Source organism: Gossypium arboreum, chromosome 4 (genome assembly GCF_025698485.1).
Source record: "Gossypium arboreum isolate Shixiya-1 chromosome 4, ASM2569848v2, whole genome shotgun sequence".
NCBI classification, from domain to species: domain Eukaryota; kingdom Viridiplantae; phylum Streptophyta; class Magnoliopsida; order Malvales; family Malvaceae; genus Gossypium; species Gossypium arboreum.
This window is the reverse complement of record NC_069073.1, coordinates 25,149,790-25,163,189: the sequence shown is the minus strand read 5'-3', so window position 1 is coordinate 25,163,189 and position 13,400 is coordinate 25,149,790.

The following is a 13,400-nucleotide window of genomic DNA, read 5'->3' as shown; positions in this document are numbered from 1 at the left end:
ATGGTCATTTTGCCCGAGGGTGAGTTTTAGGCCTAAAACGAATAATGTGATGTATTAATAATCTAATTTTAATGATATAGACCCCGAGGAATAAATTTTGGAGGTCGATCGTAGAAAACGAAAGGTTTTAGAATAACCGAGACACGAAACCAAAGCCATTACCAGGTAAGTTTGTATAACCCGAAGTAAACTATTAAGATACTTAAACATGCATGTTCTTGAATGTATGAAAATTTAAATATTCATTTCATGATAGTTCATAAAATGGGCTTGTGTAAACGAAAGATGTAAAATGTCCCGGTTGAAATAGAAAGGGAAAATCCAACGGATAAATTATGGCTTGCATGATACGAGATCCTACATGTGTTGTAGAAAAGGATTTAGCCCAGACGGGTAATCCGATGATCTCAAAAATAGAAAAGATCTAGCCCGGACGGGTGTTTCTTGAGTGATCGAGCCTCCCGAGGAATATAGTGCATTAAGGATTTAGCCCCATAGGCATGTTGCTTGGCCTGTGTCCCCTGCACCTAAAATTTTAGGTCATTTTCATGGTAGTAAACACACGGGTAGAGACACGGCCGTGTGTCTCAACCGTGTGGAGGACACGGCCTAGCACACGAGTGTGTGCCTCAAAGTTAATGATGACATCCTAAACAAAATGTTTGGGTTTTTGGACACGGGTGTGTCTAGGCCGTGTGAGGGACACGGGTCAAGGACACAGGCGTGTGCTTGGCCGTGTGAAAGCCCCTGCAGGTTCGAAGTGAAAAATAAATCCAAATAATTCAACACGGGTGAGACACACGGGCGTGTTCCTAAGCACACGGCATGTGCTTTGCCTCCACACAGGCGTGTGAGGCATAACCCTAGAAATTTTACTAAAATTTTTTATAGTTCTCAGTTTAGTCCCGAATCGCTTCAAATGTATGTTTTGGACCTCATAGCCCTATAATAGGGACACTATGATGTTGCTTGATTGGTTTTAAAATAAAATGAAATTTTATAACTCGTATTTTCCCGAAAGTGTCCGGGTATATGTCTGGTAACACCTTGTTCCTTGTCTTGATCTAGGATACGGGTAAGGAGTGTTACAGAAATAGGGAAGAGTAGATGTATACGGTTTAGACAAAGAAAAATGGGAAACTTGATAAAAGCCGAAGGAATAGGGATAAGGAGAGAAAGGGGATTTTCGGCCACAACAAACCAAGATGAAGAGAGGGAAGGACAACAAAAGTAGTAGGTCAAAGTTTGAGAGGGGGAGAGGTAGAGAGCATTCGGTCACAGAACCAAAAAGAAAGAATAAGATTGCCAAAACAAAAGAGGAGATACCCGAATGGTCTTTTGCTATGCTGGGCCCCAACAAGAGAAGAAGTACACACCTAAACCCAAAAATGCCAAGAAGAAACAAACCTGAAACACCCTATCACTAATTGGTTTTCAGAGAACAAAAGAAAAAGAACCAAAACTGCTCCCTAAACGAAATAGAGTACTTCAACTTACCACAGCCAAAACTCTAAAGTGCCACAGTTCAAATTCGGCACACTACTCCCTCTCCCCTCACTTCCTATGGTTTTCTCCACAATATCCTCCTCAATTTCGGCTACACACTTCCCCTCACCCCTCAAACACTCCAACCGCCCATAAGCATCAGAAACCCACTGCCATTCAACTTCTTACACAGTACATCAGCAAAATAAATACTCTTTGTGCTCCACAGGACTTGAACTCAAGACCTTTAGTAGCAATGACACTCCACTTACCTCTGGACCAGCAGGCCTTTTTTTTCGTACTTTACCCAAATTTATTTAAGAGGCCTTTTGACCAGAGACAAGTTGAATTCAAGTAAAAACAAAATTTTGTACAAGCCAAAGCTTGAACTCAGGACTTCCCCAATACTCCCCAAGACCCTCAACCACTGAAGCAGACATACATTTATGCAACACAACATATAAAACAAATACTTAGATTTTTGAGGCGTTACAATGTCGAACTCATCAAATGGCAAGAACATCAAATCAGCTGAAAAACACAAATCTTGAATCATCAAAGGACAATTCTTACACACTTTATCATCCATAACACACCGGCCCAAGGGGTTTGATACTCTAATCACAAACTCAGTAGACTCAACAGACAAAGTCTTACCAAATACTAAAGTCTCACACACATAAGAATCAGTCAAACCAGGATCAATCAATGCAATTACACTAGTATCATAGAGAGTGAATGTACCAGTAATAACGTTTGGGGATGAAGCCTTCTGGCGTGTACGTATAGCATAGGCTCTGGCAGGTGCGTGAGCCTCAAGTCTAAGTGCTATATCTCTAGTTCCTCTCTGACTGCTACTCACATTACCCGTATTTCTGGATGGTCTACCTTAAGCTGCGGTGTTATCCGATCTCGTATTCTGTGTTGGATTTTGTTTAGCTAACTCAGGGTATTCACAAACAAAATGATTCGTTGATCCACATTTAAAACAGACTCGATCATGCAATCTACAATTGCCAGGATGTCATTTACCATAATGTTTACACTCAGGTTGATTTGATCTGGCATTACCTACACTAGCTACTGAGGTAGCTTTCGAGCTCACAAGTGGTCTATCTCGATCCCGTCTAGAATAACCAGAAGTAGCCTTAGAATGGCTAAAATCATCTCGGAACTTCTTTGATGCCGACTGAAATGACTTACTCAATGATCTCTTACGTGAATCTCTAGCTTAAAAGTCAGCTTTTCTTTTCTCTTTCCCGAGCTCTTAGTCTTTGCACGCTGGCTCAACCAATACTACAAACTCTTTTATTTCAAGTATGCCAACCAATAGTTTAATGTCTTCATTCAACCCGTCTTCAAATATTTTACACATTATAGCTTCAGTGAAAACACACTCTCGGGCATACCAACTGAGTCTCACAAATTTCCGCTCATACTTTGTTATGGTCATCCGACCTTATTTCAACTCTGGAAATTCTTTGCATTTTTGATCAATAAATCTCTGGTTGATATATTTCTTGCAAAACTCAGTTTGAAAGAAATCCCAAGTCACCCGTTCTATTGGAACCACCGATACTAGTGTATTTCACCAATGATATGCAGTGTCTCGTGGCAAAGACATGGCACATTTTAAGTAGTCATCCGGCGTACAAAATAACTCATCAAACACACGGATAGTATTATCAAGCCAGAATTCAGCTCGCTTAGCATCATCATCATCAGTAGCTCTAAATTCTTCAGCCCCGAGTTTTTTGATTTTATCAACAAAAAGCTTATGTAATCTCAACGAATCTGTGACAGCCTTAAAACGACCCTAGTCGAAATGTGGTTTCGGGACCACAAAACCAAGGCATAAAAATAATTTAATATTTATTTTATTGCCTATAATGTGTGTTAACTCATGTGTGATATTTTTTATGCTTTGATTTAGAATTATAGATGTGAATTTCACTAGAAAGGACCTAGTAATAAACTTTGAAAGTATGAGGGGAAATGTGTGATGACTAATTAAAGGATGCATGCAAAACAATGGACTTGCATGTCAAATTTCCCCCCCCATAGCTAGTGGCCGGCCATGACAAGGATTTATGGGCAAAAATCATGTCATGAAACATGTTTGGTAAATGGGTTATGATGGAAAGAATAAAATAAGGGTTATGGAATAAACAATTAATGTTAGTAGATGAGAAACAAAAAAAAAAAGTGTCCATCTTCCTCCATAGCTTGGCGAATGTCCTAAAGGAAGAAAGAAAAATTTTTGTTCATCTCTTTTCACTCTCTTGTTGGCCGAAAATACTAAGGTTAAGGAAGGAGTTTTGCTTCATACTTGGTTTGGAAGAGGATTAGGAAGAGGTTGGCTAAACTTGCATCAAGATTAAGGTATGTTTGAGGTTCATGCATGTTTTTAGTTGCTAGCTTAATGTTCTTGTTAGCCCATGGTTCAAATCCTTGTTATGTCATGGGAATGAAATTGCCAAAGTGAATGTGGTGTTAATGCCATTGCATGTTAAATAACAAGCTTGAAAGTGATACATGTGATGGAGGATTGAAGATTCTTAGATTTTCTTTTAGCATTTTTTGAATGAGATACTAAGTTCTTTGTTTCACCATGACCAAATTGAAATGGTGTGGTGTTGTGGTATTCGCCATGATATATCCATAAGTATAATTCATGCATGTTGCATGGTAAGTAAGATTTAAGCTTTGGAAGTGTGTATATATTTGGATATAAGCCACTTGAGAATTCGCCCTTGCACCTACATGAATATATGTTTGCACATGATGGATTGGTATGACATATATACTAATTCAAAGTGTATATTTGCTTGTGATGATGTGTTGATTATGAAGTAAATAAGAGATGTGCAATGAATTACGATATGTAATGTGTTAGTAGTAAAATGTATGCTGTTTTTTTGTGTGGTATTAAGTGTATATTCGCCACATGAGGGTAATTAGTGTGCATGCATTCGGTTTGAGGCAAGCATATTGATGCCTATTCTTGGCTTAGAAAATTGACTAAGAGGAATATTAACTAATGTGTTGAGTTCGATTTATGATTTCGTACATATACAACTTTGATGCCTAATGTATATAAGGGCCAAGTACTTTGAACTTCACGTTGATGTTTGAATGTATTGAATTGCTTGTTGTGATGTAAAATGTGCATGACCATTGTGTATTTGAGCTAAAGGATGGCCATATGACCATTTACACTCCTTGTCATATTCGCCATAAGCTATCATGATGAGATTTTAATAAGTTAAATTTGTGTAAATTAGCTCAAGAGCAAAGGGAGCTAAATCCGATAAAGGGAAGGAAAAAGTAGTTGAATAGCCGTCGAAATCGCTCGACAACATCCAAGGTAAGTCTTGAGTGATGACCCTACTTGAATTATATCAAAATTATGCTCCTTGTTTGTGTGGCCATTGAGCCGAAATAGTAAAGGTTGATAGATATTTTGTGTTAGAGCTTTAGTAACGAAAACGAACTATGGACGTGTCTTGAATATTGATATATATGTAAGTGAACATTGGAAATATATCCGGGCTAAGACCGAAGGCATTCGTGCGAGTTGATATATCCGGCTAAGACCGAAGGCATTCGTATGCGAGTTGATATATCCGGGCTAAGACCGAAGGCATTCGTGCGAGTTGATATATCCGGGCTAAGACCGAAGGCCTTTGTGCAAGTCACCAAATCCGGGTTATGACCGAAGGCAATCGTCTGATCGCTATATCCGGTTAAATCCGAAAGTATGTGATTCGAAGTGAGCAATCTTGCTGTGAAAATTTCAGCTTATACACTTGTGAAAATTCCAGCAATGAGGTATGTTTGTATGTGCTTGTACTAATTGAATTCTTACAAGTAAGTATCGCTAAGTTGATAAACGAGCTACCGGCCTTGGGCTAAGTTGTTCTTTTGTGTATGAACATAAGGGTTCGGTGATGTGAAATAAGTATGAGTATGGGAATGTGAATTAGTAAAGTGGTTTAATTAGCCATGTGAATAAAATACCTTAGTCAAAGCTGATTTCATTGCTTGAGACTTACTAAGCATTAAAATGCTTACCCGTTGCTTTGGCTCTCTGTTTTATAGGTTTATTCGTTAGCTATCGGATTCGGGATCAAAGAAGTCGAAGTCATCCACACTATCGAAGCCCCATTTTGGTACAAATTTTGGTTGAACTTTGAAATGGCATGTATAGGACCATCCTTTGTTGAAGGTCATGTACCTTCGGTTTGTGTAAACTTGGATAGCCATGCGAAAATGGCTTATATACGTTTTAGCATAGAACTATAATCGTTTGTATGTTGACCCTTATGAGGTATGGAATTATTTTGAAACGATTAGCCATTGGAATGGTTAATCATGATCACGCTTTGTGCTATGTATGTAAAAGGGCCAATTGAATCATGGAAAGTATGAAATAGGTAAAGCCTACTAAAGGCAGATGCTGACAGCAGCAGTGACGTGGATGTGAAAAATCACTAAAAATAGTAGGAATGGTATTAAATAGCAAATAAATTATGTAAGTGTACCTTGATGAATCTACTTTCATATGGAAGAAACGAAATGGTTATATGAGTTATAAGTTAACAGATTTTAAAGTTCTTGTGAAATAGGGCCAGAACGGTTTCTGGATCCCCTGTTCCAACTTTGGAAAATCATTGTAAATTAACCAGAGATAATTAGGAGTCATTCCATATATGTGTAGATTCCTCTCTGAGTCTAGTTTCTATAGAAACAAACGGCATTAGTATTGAAGCCCTGTACAGGGAGATATCCAATTCGTAACGCACAAAGGTCAGTGTAGTCGATCCCTACAACAGGCGAGACTTTAACTAATAAACTGTACTAATTGGCTCGACCAAAATTCTAGAAAAAAATATGTAGATGGACATATGAGTCTAGATTCAGGAAAAATTTACGGAACTGATTTTCGAGTTGTAAAACTCAAGTTATGAATTTTAGAGCGACTAGTACTCAGATTGGCAGCTTGTCTGAAAATTGTCAATAAGTGGGTTGAAGTCTGTTAACACCTCGCGTTCGACTCCGGCGACGGTCTCGGGTTCGGGGTGTTACAGAATCACTCACTTGAGGCATAATAGATATCGGAGAAGGATTAATCAAGGGTGGAGGTTGTTGTACAGCTGGATTCATCCGGATATACTGAGTAAACCAGTTGTTCATCATTTTATAAAAGGCTTGCTTAGCCTCTTCCTCTTGATTACTTAAGGTCAATCGAGAATCAATTGAGGCTATCCTTTGCGTAGGAGCAGGTGTTATACTCTCGACATCATCATCTACAACTCTGTCGGGATCCAATTACTATACGAAAACACATTTTCAAATGTCAGAAGTCATCACACTATCGCAGTATATAATATGACATGTATAGCTACACTTACACGGGCTACATTAGTCCTAGAATCGATTAAACCGTAGCTCTGATACCAATAAAATGTAACATTCCTAACCTATATCCGTCGCCGAAAAGGGGTTACAAGGAATTACCAAACAAAACACAACTTTCAGACATTCATGGATACAACTAGGATTTAATCATTCTAACTTACCATATTTCAACATATTTTAAACCAAACCAAATATTTTGAAGTTACACATAAATTAATTAACATTCAAATATAATTGTTATCAAATAACTGGATATAAACATAAGACTGAACATACATGCCACCTTATTAAAAATTTATCTAAACCAACTTATAATAATAGAACCTAAGTTACTATTCATATGGTCATTTTTCTAAACTTTAGCCAAACATATATATAACATGCTAGCCACGTATGTCTTATTTAATGTCAACTTCCAATATGCTCAAACACTTTACAAGCATGAAACAATCCATGAACCAATATGAATAATCAAACATATTATTTTACCAATCACAACATCACATCATTTATATATGTATAGGTACAATACATAATAGCTATTCATCCAATAATTTTTAGCAAACCAACACCAAGTTTTAACATGCTATTATCACTTACCAAGTAAATTAACAAAAGTCATATTCAATACTAATTTAATATTTACATATTCAGCTAAATATATTTATATAAATCCCAATAGCCAAAGTAATCTGATTTTATCATCAAATAAATAACACTTCAATTGTTTAACATCCATCGAAAGTTAATTCACCTTGTTTGCCAAATCTAAACATAGTCATTTTACAAACTATTCATTATGCTTAACATTTCATTTATAAATAATGAACAAAGGTAATAATCTTATATCTTTATCTATTCCATTCCACAACCGAATATCCACACTTCAACTCATATTCATTTACATATACATAACATAGCTTATAAAGACATATATATTATGGCAAAAATACATCCATCAACTAAATCATTACTCAAGTCGATTCATATAGCCAAGCACACCAGACACATATACCATGAACATAATTTCCAAAATGAGCTAAATACATAACTGACTCACATCATAACTAACATCTTTATCAAGCCATTTCCAAAGCATATAACACCGATCATAAATACCATTAATTCATAATATGTAGCATTACAACCAAAATGAACTTAAACCATATTCAAACATAACCAAATTCAAGCATAGAAATTAAGCCATTTTCGTATGGCTTAAATTATACATAAACCAAAATTCAACATTTCAAAGATATAATCCAGCCTATACATGCCATAGTTTCAAAAATTCAGCTTATAAAATACCAAAGACATTCGATAGTGTGATGGACTTTATGTCAATCCCCGAGCTCGTAACTACTCTCCAAAATCTATAAAACAGAGGCAAACATAAACACACACATTAAGCTATCATAGCTTAGTAAGTCATAAGCGTATAAACAATTCAATGACATAATCAATTTGTTTAAACTAAACCAAATTATACTATCATAATCATATTAAACCTTAATCTTATGATTTCACGTATATCATATACTTTCACATATAAACTTATTTATGGCCGAATACATATATATATTAACAAAATATCTTTCGACTTCAAAGCTAAATATCATTATGTGACCAAGTACATTTATACCCATATATATACTCATTAATCAAAATATAATATCATATGCATATACATAGCAATGGCCGAATATACTTCACAAGGCACATATATTCAGATTAGCAACTTATGTAATTTACATCACATACATAATGGTCAACTTACCTTATTTTTCAAATAGGTAATCAACTAACTCATACCTGATCGTTTTAGCTCATTTTACACCTTCGAACACAACTTATCATTGCCCATTGAACCATTCAGAATTGAATAGGATACTCGGATAATCACATATATTGAACAATGCCAACGTCCTGGATGTGGTCTTACATGTCATCTCATAATGATGCCACTATCTCAGATAGGGTCTTACACGAATCAAATACGATGTCAATGTCCTAGACATGGTCTTACACGTAATAACATATATCGATGCCAACATCCCAGACGTGGTCTTACACGAAAACACATATTGGAATCCTGCGGTTCGTACGGAGCTTTCGGATGTCATAACTCAGTCGAATCAAATTCATAAACTTAATTCCCAAGCATATACACATTCGATCGTGATATATAAATACTCATAAAATTCAATTCAACATTTTAAGTTTAAATTTGTTCAAAATTAACAGCATTTTCTTGCTTATAAACTTACCTCAGACGATGAAAACTGGAACGGGATGACTAGTCAACAACTTTAGCTTTCTCTCGATTCAAATATAATTTCTTTGGTTCTTGATCTAAACATATTCAAATTAAACTCATTCAAACATATTTTTATTCAACTTAATCCAAAAACACATAAATGGGAAAATTACCATTTTACCCCTGACATTTTACACTTTTTACAATTTAGTCCCTATTGCACAAAACACAAAATATACAAAATTTCAATATATCATGCTTAGGCCGAATCTTCCTTGTGTTCATACAAGTCCATATATTTCATTTATTTCACATTTTAGTCTCTCAATTTATTATTTTTTGCAATTTAGTCCTAATTACTCAAAATCATCAAAAATTCCAATATAAAACATGTTAATCCAAAACATATCTTTCATATTTCATCAACTAACATCACATAGCTCACATATTCATCAATGGCATTACTTAAAATATTCATCAAAATAAAAAATTCAAGTATGGGCTTTGTAGATAACATAACAATGATCTCAAAAATGTAAAAAATATCAAAAATCGAGCTAGTTACATACTTTAATTAGGCTTAACAATTTGCTGAACCCTTGTTTCTTTTCTTTTCTTTTATGTTTCGGCAAAAACAATGTATTATGAAAGCATATTTTTAATTTTTATGTTTTATTATAACTTATATTATTAACCATTTTACATAAATAACCTTTGTAATAAAATATAAAACCATGATATAATAAGGCCACTACCGTCCATTACATGTTATCATAGGAAAATTGCAACATAAATACCTCCATTTATAAAGACAACAACAATTCCACCCTTTCCTATTTAACCATCAAATTTTCATTTTAAGCAATTAAGCCCTTTTTATAAAATCGGCACTCAAACGATAAAATTAAAGGACGAAAATTTCATAGATGTAAATTCACACATAATAAACATAGAAAATATTTTTAAAATATTTTTCTAACCCAGATTTATGGTCCCGAAACCACCGTTCTGAATAGGGTCTAAAACGGGATGTTACAATCACGTATCACTTTGACCTTTTCTTCAGTTTCTCAAATCAAATCAACACGAAATAACTTTTTCTTGCTCAGCTATTTCCATTTTAATGGAATTTGACACTTTCAACCCTACAAAGCTTTGTCGAATTTTTGGTCCTAAAACCACTGCTCTGATTTCACTATAAACGGGCTGTTACAACTCTCCCCCTAAAGGAATTTTCGTCCCTCAATATCTTACTAGAAAATAAGTTCAAGTTCTGCACTTTCATAGCTTCTTCTGGTTCCCAGGCAGCCTCTTTAATTTCATGTTGTTACCAAAGAACTTTAACTAAAGCTATACCTTTATTTCTCAAATCTTTCACTTCCTGAGCTAGAATTTTGATCGGTTCTTCACTGTTTATCATATTAGGTTGAATTCCAACATCAACAGGGGATATTACATGTGAAGGATCTAATTGATACCGCGTAACATCGGTATGTGGAATACATTATGAATCTTTTCTAACTCTGATGGCAAAGCTAACCAATAAGCTACTGGCCCAATTCTCTCAATGATCTCAAATGGCTTGATAAACCACAAACTAAGCTTTCCTTTTCGACCAAATCAAAGAACTTTCTTCCAAGGCAACACTTTCAAAAATACTGTGTCGCTTACTTGAAATTCAATATCTTTTCTTTTCAGATTAGCGTAAGATTTTTATCGATCCAAAACTGCTGTCAAGTTATCACGTATCAGTTTGACCTTTTCTTCAGTTTCTCAAATCAAATCAACACCAAATAACTTTTTCTTGCTCAACTCTGTCCAATATAATGGACTTCGACACTTTCGACCATACAAAGCTTCGTCGGATTTGTGGTCTCGAAACCACTATCCCAATTTCACTGAAAATGGCAATTACAACTCTCCCCCTATAGGAATATTCGTCCCCAAAAATCTTACCAGAAAATAAGCTCAAGTATTGCAATTTCATATCTTTTTTTGGTTCCCATGCATCTTCTTTTATTCCGTGTTGTTGCCAAAGAACTTTAACTAAAGCTATACTTTTATTTCTCAATTCTTTAACTTCTCAAGATATAGTTCTGATACTGTACGTCATATCAGGTTGAATGTCTACATCAACTGGGGATATTACCTATACAAAATCTAACCGATACTGACTTAACATCGATACGTTGAATACATTATAAATCGTTTCTAACTCTAATAGAAAGCTAACCAATAAAATACTAGCCTAGTTCTCCCAATGATCTCAAATGGCCAGATAAACCATAAACTAAGCTTTCCATTTTGACCGAATCAAAGAATTTTCTTCCAAGGCAATACTTTCAAAAAATACTATGACGCCACTTGAAATTCAATATCTTTTCTTTTCAAATCTGTGTAAGATTTATGTCAATCAAAAGCTACTTTCAAGCTATCACATATCACTTTGAACTTCTCTTCGGTTTCTCAAATCAAATCAACACAGGAAAACTTTTTCTCGCTCAGCTCTTTCTATTATATCAAAATTCGACACTTTTGACCCTACAAAGCTTCGTCAGATTTGTGGTCCCGAAACCACTGCTCCAACTTCACTACAAACGCGCTGTTACAAAACTCCCCCTAAGGGAAGTTTCGTCCCTGAGTATCTTACCAAAAAATAAGTTCAAGTATTGCACTTTCATAGCTTCTTCTGGTTCCCAGGCAACCTCTCCGATTCTGTGTTATTACCAAAGACCTTTAACTAAAGCTATACCTTGATTTCTCAAATATTTAACTTCCTGAGATATAATTTTGATATGTTCTTCACTGTATGTCGTATCAGGTTGAATTCCAACATCAACTGGGGATATTACCTGTGAAAGATCTGATCTATACCATCATAGAATCGATATGTGGAATACATTATGAATCTTTTCTAACTCTAACGGCAAATCTAACTTGTATCACCCCTAACCAATATCTCTCACCGGATTAGGGTTACGAGGCATTACCGGACAAAAAACAACTCAGAATAGTCTTTCAATTTTAACATGTAGAAAATTATAATGCATGAACCTTACAAAGCATAGTTCGAACCACATGTTTTTCACATTCATAAATCGAGTATACTCCAAGTCATTCGTATGTATGCATTTGATTCATTTATAAATTACTAAAAATCACATATAAAACACATAACTAATGAAATCATTCAAGTTTTATTAGTAAAAATCATATACGAACCATGCTTCATCAATTCAATTACTTCAATATTATTGATCAGTTCCAATTATTAGAACTAAGTTGTTATACAACAAAACCAATTTACACATGTTTCATATTTATAGGATTTAAACCATCTAAGCCATTTTAATCCATGTCTTTAACTAAATAACAAACATAACATTTAATAAACATTATACATGCACCTGTTAAACTAATTTGGCCATATCACACTGTTCAATAATCATTTGCACATAAAACGTTAGCCAACTTTATATATGACCAACTATAATTTAAGTACACCTAATTTGTATGCTAAATATCACATAAACATAACAAATCCATTATCCCTATTTTCATCATCAAATTGGCCTCCAATTATCAAATCCAACCATCATAAAACATGAACATCATTTTTCCTTTTCTAAATATATTTGTCGAATCAAAACATGTCAATTGCATATTCTATGCTTCATGCCAAAATGTCATATACTCCACCAAATCATTTCTCACTTATTCAGCTATCAAATTTTGAAATATAACATATTATAAAATAACCATATGACCATAAATCATAATCATCAATAGCCATTGCTTATGCACTAAAGTAACTAACAAATTAGCAATTAAAATCACATCCATTCCTTATCAAGACTTTAATCTGCATATATGACACATATCAAATTCGAGCATTAAACCAACCACCATAGTCTCTAAAATATCTATCCATGAATCAATAACATATACATATAATTAAAATACATATATATACCTAGCACAAGTGGAATGCATATACTCATTATAAACCTAGTTTGTCTCATAATATGACCAAATCAAATTTATCAATTACAGTATTTTCCGATTCAATTCACATAGCAAATTATACATAAAAAATTAGGTCATTATTAAACCACACCAAATAGCCAAATTCACAAAGCATAGCAATATCATCTCATAACTTATCTTATAAGAACATATACAATGAAGCAAAAACACATTCATCAACTAAGATATACCACATATCATACTTCCAAAA